At 39.8% G+C, this 22,500-nt stretch overlaps 1 long non-coding RNA gene across 2 annotated transcripts in view; it reads right to left on the reverse strand.

Annotated features, from left to right (window-relative positions):
* The window catches only part of LOC138852765 (uncharacterized), a 392,759-nt gene that overhangs the window by 237,583 nt on the left and 132,676 nt on the right, over positions 1-22,500 (reverse strand). For both annotated transcript variants that reach the window (XR_011392062.1, XR_011392063.1), the window contains exon 3: positions 9,689-9,798. This is a non-coding gene — a long non-coding RNA (uncharacterized lncRNA). The remainder of the gene's footprint in view (positions 1-9,688; positions 9,799-22,500) is intronic.

The raw sequence follows: 22,500 nt of genomic DNA on the forward strand, positions 1-22,500 counted from the left end.
GAACCTAACGAAAAAAATATATTTCACTGTTTGTTTATTAAATTATTATATACTTATCTAAAATATATTTAGTTGGATTAGGCTAAATTAAATTGCACTTGTTGTAAGGTTGTGCAAGCTTTCTAATGTTCTTTTGGTACAAAATTATTAAATGAAAAGAAAATATATTTTTGGACGTACAAGAGAAAATTTTAGAAAGGACTTAATTTTAAATGAGTTCTTGCTAATTGACGAGTTTTACCTATTCGGAGCGACATTATAATATATATATATATATATATATATATATATATATATATATATATATATATATATATATATATATATATATATATATATATATATATATATATATATATAAACACGCAAGATATAAAACCACTATTATACAGATAAACAACTAGTATCTTTATTGCACATCACATGGCATCCCATCAGGAATGAACAATTCATGAGTAAACCGTCATCACGATGAGGCAATAGCTGACATCCATTGATGAAAGCACGAAGTCTCTGACCTTCATTGGCCTGATAACCATCAGGGACGTTATCGCCAGGCGTTCTGAAGAGACCACCACTGTCTTGCGTGTGTATTGTGCTTAAATCAAATTGCTCCTAAGGCAAATTTATGTTTGGAACTGACGTAATAACGTTCACCTCTGCAATATGTTGCTTTATATAATAATTACGAGATTTAGATGACTGTGTAATAATCGATTTCTATAATCTGTTCCTAATAACGTACATGAGAAAGGTAATAGCACTGCCGTCGTTACCATTCTAATATCCCTGTTTTGTTCATACTAGTCACACCCGTTTATTATTCAAATTTATTCCTAGTTTATGATACTTATAGTTTTTTCATTAAACTTGAATAGAATACGGCATATGAGCGGAGAAGCAGCTTATAAACCGTAGACAGGTGAGGGGCAGCAGTTGTAGGTGGTGTCACATTTGTCCAATGTGGAAGTAGGTCGTGCCCAAGGGTTAGGCAAGTGAAGAATTCAACAACATGTCGGTTCTCTGAACCATTCATCTACAATCCTGTCAGACACTGCAACTTCTTGGGATCTTAATACTTGAGAATTCTTCGCTTGCCTAACCCTTGGGCACGACCTACTTCCACATTGGACAAATGTGACACCACCTACGACTGCTGCCTCTCACCTGTCTACGGTTTATAATCTGCTTCATTAAACTTATTTTCCTTTGAAAATAAGTTTTGACTAATTTTCCCTTGAACACACCTTCTCAACATTGCATTAATCTGCTGTTAGTATTATTGTATTTGAATTCTACGTTATACCCACTTTTTTAATTCTTTCAAATTTCATTATAGGCTACCACTAAACTTTTACTAAACAAAAACTGAAGACTAAAATGAATGAAAAAAAATTCTGAGGCGGGTGCACAGCTAATTTGTTAAGGGATTTTTGGTACAAAAAAAAAATATGTATAACATGAAATTGTGTTCACTTGGTTCCAGTATTGATATTTTCATGTTAGTTACAAATATTTGTTGCTGATTCAGTTTATCTTTGTCTTAGTGGTTTAATATATTTTCATTAAATATTATTGTACGCGTATTTTTCGTTAATGGAAATATAGATCAAAAGAAATGAGCAATCTTAATGGAAAGATTTCCTTCCCTTGACTAATAATTTAGAGTTAAATTTAATTTACATAAGTCACGATGATCACGTAATCTTTATCACAAATCATTTGAAACAATAAATGCCACGATATGACGGGAATATTTAATTAGAGATATTATATGTTGCCTCGAAATGGCCAGTCGAGAAATTATTTTGAAACTGCTGCTAGTTGGCAGTAAAGCTGCAAGCTGATAGGCTTTCCTGCAAAATCACCTAATTATGTGCAAAATGAGCTTTACGAGCCTTTCATGATTCCAAGTAATACCGAATTCAGATTGTTAATGTTAACGTTATTCGTACCACATATTGATCTCAGAGCAATATTTCCACTGCCTCCACCACCGTCGTTCCTGTTAGAAAAGTGGTAAGTTCTGGAGGTGGGTAGCGTAGCACCTACGCTTTCAAACTGAGTAGGTGGTTGGTGGTGGTTTATTTGTCTAAGAGATGAAAACATATCTAAGAGATGAAAATATAATGTCCCAAGTTGTGTGACTGGAACAACTTGACTCTTGTAGAGTCCTGGGGACTGATTTTATTTTTTCAACAAGCTGCCCGTCTCCCACCGAGGTAGAGGGATTTCCCCCTCCAAAAAGAAAGAAAGAAACACACCAGCATTCACTCAACTGCCGTTTTACCAGAAGTGCACATATAATAAAGACTATGTGATGTGCAGAACCCGTGTGAGTCCTTCAAAACTTCGAATGATAATCCTTAGTTAAACACGCTAACTGCACTTGCCTAGAAAAATGATATATATAATAAACCCTGGGCATACGAGTCGACTTTTCCATCACCCCCGCGGCCTCGACAGGGCCCCGGGGGTGATGGAGGGTGAGCCAGGTAGTAATGGCATATTATAAGTAGCTAAAATGTAAAATTTAATTTCGAAAACATGGCTTACAGTTGGGTTGTAAAAACTTGTGTTCTGAAACAATGACAATAATCGCTTTTTTTCCCTTGTTTGGTTTGATTTACCAGACAAACTGTCAAGAGGAACGTCAACATTGCAGGGAATCAATGGCTTTTGCAATAAAAATTGATGTGCAATTGCAGATAGGTTTGTTTGGCAAATCATAACAATATGATTAACAATATAACTCTTTAAATGGCAATTTGCTGTTATTCAACTGCGAAATTAACACATTTTAAAGGTTTAAAACTCGAAATAGCAATAAAGTTCTCATGGTACTTTCTATGTTATTACGAGATGCATTGTGCAGCTGTCGCCTAGTATACCATCAATCCCAGGTCAGGGATAGTATAGGATATCCTGATTATTCCATCAAGGTCAGGGATAGTATAGGATATCCTGATTATTCCATCAAGGTTAGGGATAGTTTACGATACCTGAAGCATATCAGCAATCATTTCCTAAGGATACTTTAGGATGCAGTAACCCAACGTGAGTGAGATGGGTTACTGTATCCTTAAGCAAGGATTGCTGGGATTCCTTGCTTAAGGATACTTAAGGATGCAGTAACCCATCGCACTCACGTTAAGGATATTTTATTACGTCTAGAAAATTCCTATCTAACAAGATATACCTATAACTACATATTTTTTTAAGACCCTTGAAGATGGGGTGGGTGGGGAAGGATACCTTTACGCTGATCAGATGATCTTATTCCGAGAAGTTAAGAGGTATTCTCCCCGTTCTCGGATCAAACTTGATTACCTCCCATTCTCCAGGCGCTGAATGACCTTCAGGAAGACAACTAAAATGGAGTCTAATTATAAGGAGTGGAGGATCGAGTCTCCACCCGCCTGTCCTGAAGGACACAGGTATATTCCTTCATATAATAATTAATAATGATAATACACGACTCTTACTGGTTTAACGCATCCCCATGAATATGATAATAATGGAAATGAAAAATTAATATTTGAAAGGTGGACGAAGCAGCTATCTATATGATAATGTATTTTAATTTTTGAAAGCTCATCTTTGAGAATATATTAGTGTACTAAATATAAAGTGCGCAATGTAATGCTTCAGATTTTCAACCAATGATTATTTTTCATATATTACTTTTCACGAGTTAGACAAGAAATTTTTATCTTTTTAATAGACATTGTATTAAAGTATGAAATATTTCTCACAGCTCGCTCTCACACACACACACACACACATATATATATATATATATATATATATATATATATATATATATATATATATATATATATATATGAGTGGGGTAAAGAAAAATTAATGGAAGCCAGAAGTCCTTGGGTCAAATTTAATAAGTATTAAAAGTTATTAACAACAGATTCTCGAGAAGACTAAGAATTTTTTATATCTTCAACAGATTACTGATCACTGCATAAATATTAAATAAACGAGAGAAGCTAAATGTACAGAACTGACGATTATGCGAATGACTGGCATACAGCGCCTGTAGCAAGTACTGCAGGTGTGTAGAACTGCCCAGAACCAACACTGATCAACTTTGTCAGAAGCCAGATTCAGGCTGTGTAATTGAAGAGGGAAGGGGAACCTGTGTGACACGCTTGAGACAGTGGCTTGTGAACCTCTCTGTCTAACACCACTCAGACTCCATGTTACAACGCTGCACCATATGTACATCTGGTCCAGCAACTTAGCGTTAGTTTACCAACTATTTAAGTGAGCACTGTGTCTTCCCCTTTACTCCCCGTGTACGTAATTTCGCTAGTAGCGGTTACCTACACGTAAATACAAAGTACTATCGTTAAAGTTAGGCAAACCTGACCTAGAAGAACCTGACATTTTATTTTATTCTCATTTCAGCCGTCTGGAAATTGAGGCACTGCAACCCCATGCTAAAACGAACTTCCTATTAGGAGGACCCGGTTGAGATGTAACGATACACCGAGTGATTACCAAGTTTGTGTCAAAGTTACACGAGTCTGTAACTGGTCCGACACCACACGCTCAGCTCTAATTACAGAGACACTAATATTACTGCAACACTCAGGTCACGCGTGCCACAATGCTATACATGCTGCTTGTAATACATCTGGACCTGTGTATACATTTAGCTCACGGGGGAAGGGGGGGAGTATTATTTTATTTGTTACTCGAGTTTGTTCACTTATTTTGGAAATTTGTCCAGTCTCCCGAGACAGGTATTTAGATCCCAACGAATTGCTGGACAAAAGATATATTTTAAGATATTTTTGTAATCTCTGGCTTGGGTGGCCTTTTTTTTTTTTTTTTTTTTTTGTAGATTATATATACTAGATAATTTGATGTATTCAGAGCCTGAAGCATGAACTACATTACGAAATTCGTGATATCAAGTTGATAATGAAATTAATGTAGTTCGGCAATGTGATTGTGTTTGGTTAAATAATTTATTTTTAACTGTTTTTGCTTTTTAATATCTGGGAGTTTTCATTTTCTTTCCTCAGTTTTCTTTTCTTCTTGCCCCTTGTTTCGTCCAAGTTCCACACCCCTCCGATAGAGCCCTCTTGTTTCCTCCTTTGGTCTTTAGTCGTTTCTTTCCCACTAGGAGGCCTGGTCTGTGACCAATCTACGGGGGCGATGAATCCCTTGAACTGTTAGGAGGCATTTCATAAATCTTTTCTCAAGTTTCTTCAATTGCCATCCTGTCTCCTCCCTCACAGCTCCCTTTCATTCCCACGCTTTTGTTCCCAATTTACCTCACAAAATATAGCAACAGCAGACACAGACCTAGAAAAGATGATTTTCAGAATCTCAAAGAAGTAACTATCTTGATTCTGCTACGAAAATCTGTAAAATTCCTTTTGAGATACCTAAAATGATGTGTATCAATCATTAGACGCGCGCTAGCTTATCTCTGGCAGACAGTCAAAGCTACACGCACGATGTTTGCTGCAGCTATGACTTAGCGGGACAGGTGTAAAAGTGATTACCACTTAGGTGTTAGCAATAAAAGCTCGCCCGGACACTCGAAGTGGTTGTTTGGATCAGACAGAAGGGGCATCACACAACCGCTTATTTCAACCCTTATTCCACCTGTCTTCAGGAGCGAATTCGACCTGCAAGTCGAGGAGGACATTATCCGCATGTGAGATCTTCCCCTGAGCAAGTTAGTGATCACGTCACATAGGTCTTCCCGGAGAGGCTAATCTGGCGTGAGGAACTCCAGGGTTGGGATAATACAAGTCGAGTGGAGCTCTGGCTGACGTTTATCATGGGCGGGGTATTGTGTATTGGAGCACAAGTGCACACTCACAGAGCCACTGTGTTACCATGGGCGGGGGTATACTGTATATTGAAACACAAGTTTAGAATTTATACGAGACAAGCCGTTATAGAATTCATAGGACACATCCTGTCAAAGCCGTTGACCTCACCAGCAACACCACCACTTGGACGCTCCCTGCCATTGTTTTACCAGTTCCCTTCACTAACACACTGCAATAGCCAGCCAGGAGAAAAATTGCGGTAATACATGGAATATCACACAGTCTGCAGGGATGGGGGGAACTTTTTATGATGCGTTTTTGATAACTTACAACTTTAAAACAGAAAACCCGATTCAGATTTTCAGAAAGTGAAAGTGAGGAAGGAACGATAATGCAATTGTCGAAAACATTTATGTCACACGAGTTTATTGTGTTTAATAAGAGGAAGACATAGCAGACAGCGCTGCCCAGGGATAGTGAGGGGCAAGTAAACTATATCAGATGTTAGTAAAAAGAAGAAACTGAGGAGGGAGAGGAGCATATAGCTGGTACTGGAGAGAGAGAGAGAGAGAGAGAGAGAGAGAGAGAGAGAACGCATCTGCTTAGTTGCCAGTTGTGCGTGCACACGCTCGTTCTAGCACCTCAATAACCCTACAAACCCTCTTATTAAACTGTTACACCAAGTGTTTAGCACTTGTGTTCATCCAGCGGCTGTTCGAACCTTCATATCTCACCTATCACCTTCTCATAGAAATATATTTAATTTTAAATACATATATTTTTTAATTGTTTACCTAATTATATTACACAAAACTGGAATCAACAGAGGCTCGACCTTCCACAGCCAAACATGTGGCTGTGGAGGAGTGCCACCCTTGTCACAATTTATTAGTGCTACCTCTGTCACAAACTTGAGATTTCTCGATTTCGCAAATGTAGCAAATTGTGTTTCTAGCACGGGATCTCCAGCCTCTAATATACGGCCTCATAACTACCGCGTTAAGCTCCTGTGTCTGGCTAATTCATCCATTAATGACTTTGTTTACAACTAGGATCATCAACTTGTCTCTGAAAATTACAAATTGTCCTAATGTATGTGTGTGTGTGTGTGTGTGTGTGTGTGTGTGTGTGTGTGTGTGTGTGTGTGTGTGTGTGTGTTTGTGTATTATATATGTCGTGCCGAATAAGTAAAATTTGCTATTTTGAGTTAAATAGCAACGCTCTTCTTGCCGAATAAGGCAAGCGAAAATTTGTGTATGCAGTAGTTTCGCAAAAAATAATTTTGAACGTAACGAAAAAAATATATTTCTTTGTGTTTATTATTAAAGTATTGTAAACTTATCTAAAATATATTTAGTTGGATTAGGCTAAATTAAACTGCGCTTGTTTTAATAAGGTTAGGCAAGTTTTCTAAGGTTCTTTTGGTACAAAATTATTAACGAGTTTTTGCTAATTGACCAGTTTTACCTATTTGGCACGACACACACACACACACACTATATATATATATATATATATATATATATATATATATATATATATATATATATCTAGATATATATATGTTCATTGATAATGAAAAAAGAAAAAACGCACCAAATCTAACTTAGAAAGCTGACCTTGTTCAATGCCCAAGATAACACTTTTATTTGTATTAAAATTATACAACAGCCACAAGCAGACGAACAAAACGTGTAGCAGTTTAGTATTTTTATTTCTAAAACGTTTCGCCTGAAGAGCAGCCTTCTTCAGCCCAGTAAAATAGCGAGTGCAGGTGAAACATTTTGTAAATAGGGATATCAAAGTGATATTTATCTATTTATCTACCTGTATTTATTCTCTCTTATCTTTGAACCTTTGATATACCTTTGAAGGGTTTCGTGAGTTTATCTACTTTCTGAGCCCGGCCATGGGCCAGGCTGGTCTGGTGCTTGCCTGGTCAAGCAGGCTGTTGCTGCCAGAGGCCCGCTGTCCCACATATCCATCACAGCCTGATTGATCTGGCACCTCATCAACCTAGCTGCTCCAGCCTTTGTGAAAGATCAAATGACAGAAAAAGATAAATTCAAAAGGCGCTTCTGTTATTGGTTAGTTTTTTAATGATATACCAAGAGAGTTTGTTTACATTTCTTTGTAAGGAGAGTACAAATAGGAAGTCAGTCAGTCTTGCACTCGTCAGACGGAGGATCAAACATCCACCATGTCTTGCGCTGACCCACATGGGTTTAACACTTACCTGGAATATACCTGGAGAGGGTTTCGGGGGTCAACGCTTCCGCGGCTCGGTCTGAGACCAGGCCTCGTGGTTGATCAGGGCCTGATCAATCAGGCTGTTACTGCTGACCGCACGCAAACTGACGTACGAACCACAGCGTGGTTGGTCAGGTACTGACTTGAGGTGTCTGTCCAGTTCCTTCTTGAAGACAGCCAGGGGTCTATTGGTAATCCTCCTTATGTATGCTGGGAGACAGTTGAACAATCTTGGCCCCCTGACACTTATTGTGTTGTCTCTCAGTGTATTCGTGGCGCCTCTGCTTTTCATTGGGGGAATGTTGCATCTCCTGCCGAGTCTTTTGCTTTCATAGTGATTTTCGTGAATTATTAAAAAAAATTGTTTACATTCTAAGTTCAATAATATAAAATTTACAAGGTGAATGCATCGTTCCTATGATGAATTACGCACCAAACTGAACTTTGGGCTTTTAAAAATCTTGTCACACCTGACGTGCATTAAGATAAATGCCAAAGGCATAGATACCGTTGTGTACATACCTAGCCAGACTCAGACAATATTATAACTTGAACCCAACAAAATATCCGGGTCAACGGCTCCCAAATTCGCGTCTGAACCTGAGAATCCTTACTGGTACAGCAAGGATTCTTCAGTGATGATAACTCTTAATAAAGGCTCCACCACCAGTCCCATCACCACCGCCACCACCAGTCCCATCACCACCACCACTAGTCCCATCACCATCAGTCCCATCACCACCACCACTTGCACTACCAGTACCTCCACCGATGTCCTCAACAAATGTGCTTCCGTTATTACAGTAAACGGCAAAGGTTCAAATACACAGCAAACGCCTCCGCCAACAGCCCACCACAATGACCAGGAACAATGGTTGCATTAGTGGAAGAGGAAGAATGATGATGTTGTGGAAGATAATGAGGAAAAGAAGACTGAGGATGAGATGGAAGAAATGAGGTGGTGTGGTACAGGAACAGGAGGGGAAGTTGGAGAAGGTAAAGGGAAAAGGGATAAAGGTGGTGGTGGTGGTGGTGAAGGGGGAGGAGGGAGCAAAGGTGGTGGTTGAGGAGGATGGGGCGAAGGTGGGGGTGGTCGAGGAGGAGGAGGAGGAGGAGGAGGAGGAGGAGGAGGAGGAGGAGGTAACAAAGGTAAGGGATACTAATTGCAGTGTGTGTTTTATAGAGCGAGGTACAGTCGTAGCGACACCATCTCACCAGCACCCGCTGGGGGAGGCTGCGCCTGGTCGCGCTTCTCCTGCCTCTCTTATCTCTGTAGAAGGTCCGTAGAAACTTGAACCATCTCCTCCTAACGAAAACAGGATACACACACTGAGACGTGTATTTCTCTCAGCGTACATATGATAAGAGGTTACTTTAATCCCTATTTTAGGAATTAAAGTGTTCGTGTCAGGAGGTGAGGAGGTTATGTGCAGCCTTGATTATTACCCTAGCACAGTCGATAGATTTTAAACCCTATTAATCAATCACACACACACACACACACACACACACACACACACACACACACACACACACACACACACTAAAAATTATCACCATAAAACACGACCAAATAATAATTGTTTCGGACAGGCTGGAACAAAATAAAACAACCCGATTTTTCTTACCTACAGGATGGCAATCATTTGGATGACTGGAGCTACATACCAGCCGAGCTTACCGAGTGTCGGCTTCGTCCAGCGTACCATGGAAAGACGCTTGGCAGGACGCGTACTACCTGCAGGTAAAACAGTTATTTTATTAATAACATTTTTACAGACCTTCTCAGTGTACAAACACACTTACAATAAATTAAAATAAACTGAGCCAGCAACATGCCAAATATTCCAACCATCTTAACCACTGGAACAAAACCTGTATTAAAACGAAGTATAATTCACAGAATAATATGAAGCACACGAATGTACACAGTAAAATAATGTAAAATAAATTCACCCCGACAAACAAATCCTTCAATCTTTAAATAAATGAACAAATATCGAAAGAAAATAAAAACCTTATTCACATAACAAAGAATGTAATGCAGTCCTCAAACAGTCGCTAGGTGACACTAACAAGAAATTGCAAAATGCCGTAGTTATCTTCCAGGGAGATAACTAGAGATCCTGCCAGACAAAATCGACCGTATTTACAATCCCGGCTATAAGCCTTTTGTGGCGACTTTGGGAGTCAGCTGGTAAGGACATTATGGAGTAATAGCCACCACTGGATATCTGATGCAAGGGACATTCTTCAAGGTGTATGTGGGGGCCTGGATGGTGGAAAAATTTGTGTTGCTAATGATGGAGAGGGAAGGAAGATGGAAGGGATGGAGAAGACGAAGGAAGGGGTGGAAATGGGGAAGGAAGGTGAAAGGAAGAGGTTGGTTGGAGCAGGGAGAGGGAGAAAGCGAGAACGAGTGAGATGGGATAAGTAGGAAGGAGAAGATAAGTTTGGGTTTTTAATTTTCCGTTTGTGAAATGTATTTTCCTTTCGTAATAGTTTGAAATATACTGCTTTTTGCTTGCGCATTCAAAAAAAAATACTTATTAGTGATACCAACGACACTTTCTCTAGGCCAGGTATTATATTTAACCCCCCCCCCAAAAAAAATGCGTTCGATTCAGCCAGTTCAAGGGATGAAATTATTTCATTTGCCAGTTTCAGGGGCTGAATTTATGCTACATTTAGCAGCTTCAGGGGCTGAATTTATGGTACATTTAGCAGCTTCATGGGCTGAATTTATGCTACCTTTAGTAGCTTCAGGGGCTGAATTTATGCTACATATAACAGCTTTAGGGGTTGAGTTTTCTCTACAACAATCAATATTGCACAGAGTAAATTTCTTGTCATTTCATCCTTTACAGACGGTCCAAAGACTATTGCCCACGTTGCTTTTATACTTCAGTTCACCATGAAATGTCTTTTTTTAATGTCGATTTTTTTTCTGAATGTTTAACAATAATGGAAGGCGCAACTTTTTCAAAAAAGAGGCAGTCGAAATCCATTAGTGGGATTGCGCTAATTTTAGAAGAAGGGTCGTGTAAAGGGATTTTTTTTTTACCCCACTCGTTCAAGCTTGTGTTCCTGCCTGACTGACAGGAATGTGGGACTCTTCTCTCTCTCTCGTGTGTGTGTGTGTGTGTGTGTGTGTGTGTGTGTGTGTGTGTGTGTGTGTGTGTGTTAGAGAGAGAGCGAGCCTGCACTTTCCTATTTGTGGCTGCAGAGGTCGAATCTCCGCTCCTGGCCCTGCTTGTTAACATGCCGCTTGCCGATTTTACTCCCTTCGCCCTGTCATACCTACTTTTAATGCTGTGTGTGGAGCCTGCATCCACTACTTCGTCCAGGTCATTCTACTTCTTGACCATCCTGAGGCTGAAGAAATACTTCCCGACATTTCTATGACTCATCTTTAATTTCCAGGTGAACCCCTCGCTTCTCGAATAGTCTACCCCTGTCCGCCTTATCAAGTCCCCAGACTATTTTATATGCAGTTATTATATCTCCCTGGTTCTTCTATCATCTACTGTCTTGGTTCAGTTCCTTGAGACTCTCCCTATAGCTTTCTACCTCTTAATTTGGGACTTGTCTCACTTCGCATCTCTGCACTTTCTGAAGTTTCTTAATGTGACTTTCAGATAAGTATTCCATGCTGATGCTACATACTCCAAGACAGGTATAGCATACGTGGTATATAGGTCCGTGTATCATTCACTGAGATTCCTTACAGCTACTCTTTAGATTTCCCAAAAAGAGCGTCTGCTGCTGAGAATCGGTTGATGTGTACCTCTGTAAGGTTTCTAGCTTCTGTTCTCGGAGTCTATTCACAGTTTCCGGTCACCTTATCCCAGATCCACTTGCAGCCTTTCCTCGTCGTTCTCATTATCTTTTATTCTCATTAATATGTCGTCTGCAAACATATACCTGATCATAGCTTCTGGTATGTCATTTGCATACTCCATAAATTGTACCCAGTCTAATACCAATCCCTGCGGAACCCTGTGTGTTACATTATTAATTCTGACATCTCTTCTCGGACAATAACTCCTTCCTATAAGATATTCTTTGACTGTTGTAGTTCATTCTGTTACCCCTACCTGCTCCTCAAGATTTTGTCCCAGTTTTTTGCGTGGTACAATATCAAATATTTCCTTTCAGTCCAAGAATATGCACGTCACTCATCCCCCTCCCTCCTACCTTACTTCTGCTACTTTTGTCAGAGAATTACCGTGGCTTTGTAAGGCAAGATTCCCCACTTCGAAACCCGTGCTAGTTATTGTTCATAAAACCACTTCTCATCAAGTGCTCCAGCTCTCTCCTTCCAACTATCTTTTCCATTACTTGACAGTAGCTCAATGCATCTTGTCCGTTACCTTTCTTAATGTAAGGGTCCCATACCCACTAATTTCCTGTAGATTTTGTCTGGTGGTTCAGACAGTGCTTCTGTTCCCTTGCACAGAATTCATGGTAAGACTTTGTCGGGTAACACTGCTTTTAATGTGCTCGGCTCACTCAAAAGTATTTTCACTAACCTCCTTTGTTGTATGCTGCCATGTACCTGGTGATGTGCTCTCACTTTTTCATTCTCTGGTTTTGCCCTTAACACAGGGAACGCATCTTTAAATCTTAGGCTTAATTTTCACATAATTCCTTATCGTTTATCATTCTCTCTCATCATTTCTTCAGACATAGTGGCTGGTCTTTCAATGTCGTCTTTCTTTTGATGCGAAGGTGAAGCAGTTTCTGTTCAAACTTGGTTTTTGTGGAGATGTCATTCTCAAATTATACCTCAGTTTCTCTTATACTTGAATATTAACTTCTGGATCTTTTGCTTATTTCTCTTGTCTTCTTTATTCCTTCACTTACCGTAGTTTTTCCATGCGTTTGCACTTTTTTCCCTTATTTTCATTTTTTACTGAATCACGGTCTCTATTTATTTTTACACTTTCTTTTCTTCATACGAGTATAAGACTACAACCACTTACTTTCAAGCTCCATCTTTGGTGACCTGTAACGCTTACTTTTATCCCGTGTCCTACGACGGCCCAATTTTCACAATAGACTCGCTCTTGATTTCTTACTTAACACCAGTGTTGTGCTACACAGTGTGACCTCTGTCCTTTGTGCCGATGCAAATTCTTTAGTTTCCCGTTGCTCTCCGGCTAGGTACTCCATCTCATTCGTTCATTTTTCTTACAGTTCCCTTATTCGGAGCGGTGCATTCATATACTATTTCATCACTGCAAAGCTTCCTCTTCGGAAACCTGGTTTCTCCTGTCCCCCACCTGTTATTCTTCCCCTCGATATTTTCTTCCACAGTGTATTCGAGTGTGTACTCACCTAGTTGAGGTTGCAGGGGTCGAGTCCAAGCTCCTGGCCCCGCCTCTTCACTGGTCGCTACTAGGCCACTCTCCCTGAACCGTGAGCTTTATCATACCTCTGGTTAAAGCTCTGTATGGATCCTGCCTCCACTACATCGCTTCCCAAACTATTCCACTTCTTGACTACTCTGTGGCTGAAGAAATACTTCCTAACATCCCTGTGATTCATCTGTGTCTTCAATTTCCAACTGTGTCACCTTGTTGCTGTGTCCCATCTCTGGAACATCCTGTCTTTGTCCACCTTGTCAATTCCTCTCAGTATTTTGTACGTCGTTATCATGTCCCCCCTATCTCTCCTGTCCTCCAGTGTCGTCAGGTTGATTTCCCTTAACCTCTCCTCGTACGACATACCTCTTAGCTCTGGGACTAGTCTTGTTGCAAATCTTTGCACTTTCTGTAGTTTCTTTACGTGCTTGGCTAGGTGTGTGTGTGTGTGTGTGTGTGTATTCTCGCCTAGTTGTGGTTGCGGGGGTCGAGTCACTGCTCCTTGCCCCGCCTCTTCACCTGGCCGCTACCTGATCACTCTTCCTGCTCCGTGAGCTTTATCATGCCTCTTCTTAAAGCTATGTATGGATCTTGCCTCCACTACATCACTACCCAGGCTATTCCATTTCCTGACAACTCTGTGGCTGAAGAAATACTTCCTAACATCCCTGTGGTTCATCCGAGTATTCAGCTTCCAACTGTGTCCCCTTGTTGCTGTGTCCCATCTCTGGAACATCCTGTCTTTGTCCACCTTGTCAATTCCTCTCAGTATTTTGTATGTCGTTATCATATCCCCCCTAACTCTCCTGTCTTCCAGTGTCGTCAGGTCAATTTCCCTTAACCTGTCCACGTAGGACATATTTCCGGGACTAGTCTTGTTGCAAACCTTTCCACTTTCTCTAGTTTCCTTACATGCGTGGCTAGGTGAGGGTTCCAAACTGGTGCTGCATACTCCAATATGGGCCTAACGTACACAGTGTACAGTGTCTTGAATGATTTCTTATTTAGATGTCGGAACGCTGCTCTTAGGTTTGCCAGGCGCTCGTATGCTGCAGCAGTTATTTGGTTGATGTACTCACCTATTTGTACTCGCCTATTTGTGGTTGCAGGGGTCAATTCATAGCTCCTGGCCCCGCCTCTTTACTGGTCGCTACTGTGTGTGTGTGTGTGTGTGTGTGTGTGTGTGTGTGTGTGTGTGTGTGTGTGTGTGTGTGTGTGTGTGTGTGTGTGTATCAAGGTCAAAATAAATTTATAAAACTCTCTGAGTATATAGAAAGGTCGTCAAAATATCGGTCATTTCTATTCTTGTGGTAGTCGCTTTTCATGACTGAGTAAAATCGTTTGGGTCAACGAGCACTATGAGAGATGGAGGCTTGATCCTCCGTCCATCGTGATATGTAGTATCTCTCTCTTCCGAGTAACATTTTTATTAGGGTATAGTACTAGGACAGGAGCCCTGGTCAAAATTCTGTTTTGAAAGCAAGTCTTTAGAGGTAGCACAACAGAAGGAAGCAATGCCTTGAGCGTGAAAGATTCCTCTGAGAGGCATGAGGTATGACCAGAGCTTTGGTAAGATGGGGAAGGAAGAAGGATGGGTAAAATGGGGAAGGAAGAAGGATGGGTAAAATGGGGAAGGAAGAAGGATGGGTAAGATGGGGAAGGAAGAAGAATGGGCAAGATGGGGAAGGAAGAAGGATGGGTAAGGATGGAAATATGGGAAAGGGTTGGGAGGGTGTAGGGGAAATGGGGTAATAAAGGTGCATTTTAAAGTGTGTGTGTGTGTATGTGTGTGTATGTGTGTGTGTGTGTGTGTGTGTGTGTGTGTGTGTGTGTGTGTGTTAGTTACCATTTTGTCCTAGGCACATGTCGATTAGACACTAGGCCTGTTGTATATGAGCACGTGTGTGTATGTGTGTGTGTGTGTACTCACCTATGTGTGTGTGTGTACTCACCTATGTGTGTGTGTGTGTGTGTGTGTGTGTGTGTGTGTGTGTGTGTGTGTGTGTGTGTGTGTGTGTGTGTGTGTGTTAGTTACCATTTTGTCCTGTGTGTGTGTGTGTGTGTGTGTGTGTGTGTGATATTCATGAATACAGTTCATACGATATGTATACCTCCTGCCCATCAGTTGTACACAGTTATACCAGCTGTATACCTGCATGTCCCTGAGTTGGAAAGATGCATAGTATTTGCATTCATGGGAAAGCGCTTAATACGTATACCCCTGAGGAGCGAAATGTAGTCAGGTTTGTTAGGCAACAGGACACAAGTGCAACTAATGTGACATCTTATTACGGCAACGTTTCGCTTTCCAGGAACCATGTCCAGCGAAACGTTGCCACAATAAAATGTCACATTAGCCGAACTTGTGTCCTTTTACCTAACATATTGTCAGTAATTTTACCAACCTTAATATAATCAGATTTGATTCAAGGAGGAGGAAGAGAACTCCAAGGACACTTTACTAGTAGAGATAGTAGCAGAGATAGATTCCAGAGATATAGCACTTGATGGATAAACAACTACAGGTCTAAGGCTTCCTAAAAGGGCTGAGGTCGAAACATCACACTGGAAGACGAAGAGGACAAAAGTGAGCCAGAAAACTGAGGAAATTTAAATAAAATTGTACAGAAAATTCCCTTTCAGGAACTGCACAGAAAAATTTATTCAGCAGAGCTGGTAACCTCAAAGGAGGGATTTTTTTTACATTAAAGGCAATATATACTGTAGAGTATGTGGCCAGGGAAAATAAGTGATAAAAAACTTGATCCTGGGATGACCAGCTGGGACCTGGGGCTCCACCAGCTGGAGCCAGATGCACCACCAACTGGGGCTCAGGGGCACCACCAGCTGGGGCCAATGACTCATTCATCAACTCTGATTGAATAAATCAGTGAAAACCAATTGGAATGTTTTCCCCGTGATGGCTTAAACAAATGAATGTTTTATGTACTTGGTTATTGGCGACTCTTCGGTAAATATTGAGACAAAGAAATTATTTTCTGTCGAATATTGAAAAAGAGAGAGAAAAGAGAATTTTTATCAGGTGAATAATAATAATCATTAAGTTAAACCTACCATTAAAATTTCATATACAACGAAGGTAGATAGCTAAAAGTAATATATTCATTTGTATTCAACGTACAGAAAAAAAAAAAAACAGAAAAAATACATCCATTGTAACAGTTTCTGTATACCGTTATTTTAGATGTATTCAAATTTTATTCTTTATAGACTTGGTCAGATGACACATAATTGGTTTAAGCAGATACCTCTGTTTATAAACATTAGGCTATTAAAATTTTGATAATTTACAGATTCGTGATAACTCTTTTGTTACTTATGCATGTAGCCGGTGGGGAGCGGAGCCCCCCTAACACACAAGTGGGAACTTACAAATCATTCTCAACGCTGTTCATGTGATCATAAGTTTGCTGAAATATTATAATTATTTCGTCTGCCTTGATTAAGTCTTTGTTGATAGTTCACCTGTTTTTGTTGACTCGGTACATAGCACAATGAATATTTTTGTAGCAGTTGACGACGACGACGATGATGACAATGATAATAGCGATGTGTTTGATAACGATGGTAACTGTTAGTAACAATGGTGACAATGACAATAGTAAACACCGTAATTATCGCAATTCCCATGGCCCTGACGATAATATACAACACCCATACTACTCACTGCGGCAAATATCCACATACAGTAATACATGAGTCCACGTTCACTACCTGTGACATATATATATATATATATATATATATATATATATATATATATGTCGTGCCGAATATGTAAAACTGGTCAATTAGCAAGAACTCATTTAAAATTAAGTTCTTTCTAAAATTTTCTCTTATACGTTTAAAGATATATTTTTTTCATTAATGTTGATGTAAAAATTTATAATTTTGCACCAAAAGGAACTTAGAAAACTTACCTAACCTTATTTTAACAAAAACAATTTATTTTAGCCTAACCCAACTAAATATATTTCAGATTTGTTTACAATAATTTAATACTAAACAAACACAGTGAAATATATTTTTTTCGTTAGGTTCAGAATAATTTTGGCGAAATTATTGCATACACAAATTTTCACTTGTCCTATATGGCAAGATGAGCGTTGCTATTTAAGCCAAGATCGCAATTTCTGCCTATTCGGCACGACATATATATATATATATATATATATATATATATATATATATATATATATATATATATATATATATATATATATATATATGTCGTGCCGAATAGGCAGAACTTGCCATCTTGACTTAAATAGCAACGCTCATCTTGCCAAATAGGACAAGCGAAAATTTGTGTATGCAATAATTTCGACAAAATCATTCTGAACCTAACGAAAAAAATATATTTCACTGTGTTTGTTTAGTATTAAATTACTGTAAACAAATCTAAAATATATTTAGTTGTGTTGGGGTAAAATAAATTGCTCTTGTTATAATAAGGTTAGGTAAGTTTTTTAAGATTCTTTTGGAGCAAAATTAAAAATTTTTACATTAAAATTAATAAAAAAAATATATCTTTAAACTTATAAGAGAAAATTTTAGAACGGACTTAATTTTAAATGAGTTCTTGCTAATTGACCACTTTTACATATTCGGCACGACATATAATATATATATATATAATGTATATATATATATATATATAATATATATATATATATATATATATATATATATATATTATATATATATATTATATATATATATATATATATATATATATATATATATATATATAATTTCAGAAAATAGATTTCCATAATAAAAAGTATGCAGAAAAAACTTCATTGAAGTAAAGAACATAGAATTCCAATATTTACATGTAGTTGGCCGATTTCTGCTTTTACCGGGAAGAGGCTTCAAGTAGTGTGTGGTAGTACTGTGCTGGTTAAGGTCACAGGAGCTAGTTTGTACACTGGCGCTCTTATCGTTTCTTTTACTAATGAACATCCTGGAACTGAACAGTTGTCTTGTAGAAGTGAGGCACCTGGGAAACATCACATGTGTGTAAGTTGTGAAAAAAATAAATTCTGCAGCAGGATGCTGGAAGATCGACTCGGCTAACAGGACATACGAAGGTCATGCTGCTGTCGTTTAGCTAAGACGATGTTATTGATACACCAGCTATGCATCCTGTGTCATACATGTATCAGGTATCAACGCCAAAGCTACTTCTCTAAAAAATAATTTTAGATCCAACAGGAATATCAACAAAAAATGTCATTAACATAACCCCCCCCCCCCGTTTACAATAAATTTTTGACCTGGTTAATATGTTATTCATGAGTATATTCGCCCGAGTGTTGCTAGCGCTCTATATTTTTAGCTTATTATAATTAGGGCAATTATGCAGTGGTAATTAGATCCGAAAAGGCCGTTTGAAACTCTGTTGCAAATGCCTGTACGGGACATGTGTTAATTGTGTTATAAACATCACAGGTGCATTTAACAATGGACTCTTAAAGCTAAAAGTGAATTAACGGGGCTCTCTCCTCCGCCTCTCTCTCTCTCTCTCTCTCTCTCTCTCTCTCTCTGCTTCCTTTCCTCTTCCGGTCTTTCTCGTTTCCACTTCCTTTTATTTCCTCTTCTGTCTCTTCTCCACATCATTCCTTTTATCTCATTTCTACGCTAATCCTCTCATATCCTTCGATGTGGCCTTCTCTTCCATCCCTTTCCTTCTCTTTATCATAACTATCCTTTCCTCTCCTTATAATCTCTCATTTTTATTTAATTAAATTTTCTTTTGTTTGTTTACATTTGTGCTTTTATTATTAATTTTTCTCTTGGAATTACTATTTAACCGATTTTACATATTGGGCGCTGCATATTTCTGATTTTTGGTTCGTCCTGTAACTGTGTAAAACAAAGGTTCCCACTGCAGAAAACAATTTCTAGTAAGCCAGAAGCTAGCGCGATGAACCACTGTTTAGTCACAATTTAGTACTTCTGCTGAACTACAAACTACTTGTAGGCCCCATCCTGCAACCCTTGCTAGACTGGTTGCAGGGCCCCCACCCTGCAACCCTTGCTAGACTGGTTGCAGGGCCCCCACCCAGCAACCCTTGCTAGACTGGTTGCAGGGCCCCCACCCTGAAACCCTTGCTAGACTGGTTGCAGGGCCCCCACCCTGCAATCCTTCCTAGACTGGTTGCAGGGCCCCCACCCTGCAACCCTTGCTAGACTGGTTGCAGGGCCCCACCCTACAACTCTTGTTATACCGAATGCAAGGCTCACAACCCCTTTGTTTCGTGGTCACTCATTACAAGGCTTCGTACAAAAGACGAGGTAACAGTACATCCCGCTGACGGTATATCCATTCTTCCTGTTTTCCCCTCAGATTGATACGTGTTCCCCTCTTTCTGTCACCCCTCGCATTTGATACTTCCCCTCTGATGGATCATTTTTCCTCTGGCTTATTAGTGGACTTTTTTCTATGGAAACCAGAGATTGGCCTCACAGCTATTGTATATGATTTTTCGTGGGGAAAGCGCCAAACTCATAAGGGTCATTCAGCACCTGCAGCAATGGGAGGTGATCAGGTTTGCTCCAGTGGATAGTAAGGCAGCTCCAAGTTTGTTTTTTTTATTACAGTAGATGTCGACTCATATACACAGCTGAACTGGAGTAATCACAAACAGGAACACTTTTGTAACTCACTGTGGGAGTACCCCGCCTGGTGCCTGGATAATGGGGACGATCCAGTGAAGAAACGACACTGGAGAGCAAGCTTTTACTGGGACAACCTATCGCTCTGACAGAACTTTTAGCAAATGATAAAGTTGTGACAGAGCATAACGATAACACGATATAAGTTCCTGCAAGGTGTGTCTTTAATACAGGATGATGGAGTGTGTTGTAGGGGCCGTGGCTGGAATGTTTCCCTCCACCCCCGCATTTACTGCCAGATAAATGAGGGTTAATTTTCCTCTCGACAGTACTATAATCAGCATGTGACATTGGGTCGATAAGAGAAGGGCGGCGGTACCTACAAATGGCTGGTAGACAGGCGATCTTCCGGTCTTGTATGGGTCTACTCCCCACCACTTTCCTGGAAATTCCAGAACGGAGAGTTTGTACTTCCTGCTCCAGGATGAAAGCGGTTTGGACACTTTTTTTATAGTTAGTGGCGTGCTGCCTCACGTACAGCTCATCCCACTCGTCAATGAGGTCACCAAAAACCCACCCATGGGAGAGGAACTTTATGACGACGTCCCGGTCCGTCATGAGTCATTGGTGAATTGTCTTATCAACGGTACTGTGGCATTTTATTCTATCTCGTCAGTCAATATTTGTAAATGAAAGCCTTCTTCCAAAACATTAAATTTTGTCCACTCGTCCGTTTCTTTCCCTTGCGAACTCCAAGAGATTTTTCTCGTCAGCTTCCTCGTAGTCTCCTAGGAATTTATTGTTCTTTATTATATTACGTCTCCCAGCACTGTTTCCAATAATCTCTATTACCGTGGAAGAGAACTGGAAGAGCACTGGAAAGTGCTAAACTCGTACGGTCAATACAGATCTTGCGTAATGGGAGGTAATCAGGTTTGACAGAAAAAAAAGGTGGGTTCTCCAGCTCCTTAGATCAAGAACCCTTCACCCTCAGTTCACATGCTCAGTAAAATATTTTTTTTTTAATCAGATCGAGTTGAATTTCCAGGTCGATTTCTGTCCCATAATTGTATTCTTTACCATGTAAAAAAAGACTTTCTGTGTTCAGCAAATTTCAAGTTTTGGTAATGTCTCCTCGTGTTCACTGTGCTTCTGGCCATGAAGGTTTTTTTAAAATAGTCTTCCCATGAATAGGAATGTGTACGGGTATAGACGTGCGTGCTTCAGAGCGAGCGAGAAAGAGAAATAAAGATAGAGAGAAAGAGAGCTGTGCCCCATTATCCTACCTCCCACGTGGGTAACCACCATATTCCTGTGCCTAGTCAAGCCGTGTGTCAACATGAGGAGCCGGCTCATCAGCATACCGTCTGCCAACATAAGAGGCTTCATTACCAAAGTTGGTGAGCTGACACACAGGTTCGCGAGCACTCGTCCTCCCCTAATATAGCTACCGTCGTGGAAACATTCCTGAACGACGGGACTCTGGGAACTTTACTGAAATTGCTGGCTACACTTAATGGACGCAAGGAGACGAGCCTGGAGCCTCTGCTCGAGATAAAACCCTTACAATTTTTCCTTATATTTTTTTTTTCAGATTTAACCAGTGCTATTTGGAATAGCATCTGAAGGGTGTTTAATTGTAAATTTATAAGATAAATGTGAATTTATATCACTTACGCAGACGTTCTTTCACACAACATTTGCACAAACATACACACACACATACCATATAAATAATATATATAAAGATGAAAATTAAGATTATAAGCAGAAAAAAATCTAAGAACAACGAAATAAAAACAGTTTGAAATTAAATCGTCCCAAGTAGAAACATAAAAATAAAGAAGAGACAAGCTGCCAGACACGATCATAAGAGCGTCTTGCTTGGCTGCCACTGTCTTTTGAGGTGATATTATCTTGTCAGTACAAAGTGTATGTTTGCGTGTGCGTGTGTGTGTGTGTGTGTGTGTGTGTGTGTGTGTGTGTGTGTGTGTGTGTGTGTGTGTGTGTGTGTGTGTGTGTGTGTATGACTTTATACGAACGCATATATGCAGTTTCTTCCCAACTGTATTCACAATTTTCGATATTTAAATAATTTCTTTTTTCGGGGAAAAGTCAGCAAATATAATGGAATAACCAGCTGCCTGGAGCTCGGGTTTCTTGGGGTGAAATTATAACCGGAGAAATTTCAGGCAAGGAAGGAATTATAGCGTGTTGCAGCTCCTTGGCCCGACACCCAGGGAGCATGTATTGCTGTAGTCGTAAATACAGAGACGCCGGCGGGGGGGCGGCTGCTTACGGTTCAGATAACTCTGCCTGACTCAAGTTCTGAACGCTGTTGGTGTGATCGCTCTTGTGTTGATCATCAAGGTTATACCCGTGGCCACAGACTGTGTAACGCATCTAATTTAATTTCAATTAGGTTGAAATCT

This window comes from Cherax quadricarinatus, chromosome 16 (genome assembly GCF_038502225.1).
Source record: "Cherax quadricarinatus isolate ZL_2023a chromosome 16, ASM3850222v1, whole genome shotgun sequence".
In the NCBI taxonomy this organism is placed as follows: domain Eukaryota; kingdom Metazoa; phylum Arthropoda; class Malacostraca; order Decapoda; family Parastacidae; genus Cherax; species Cherax quadricarinatus.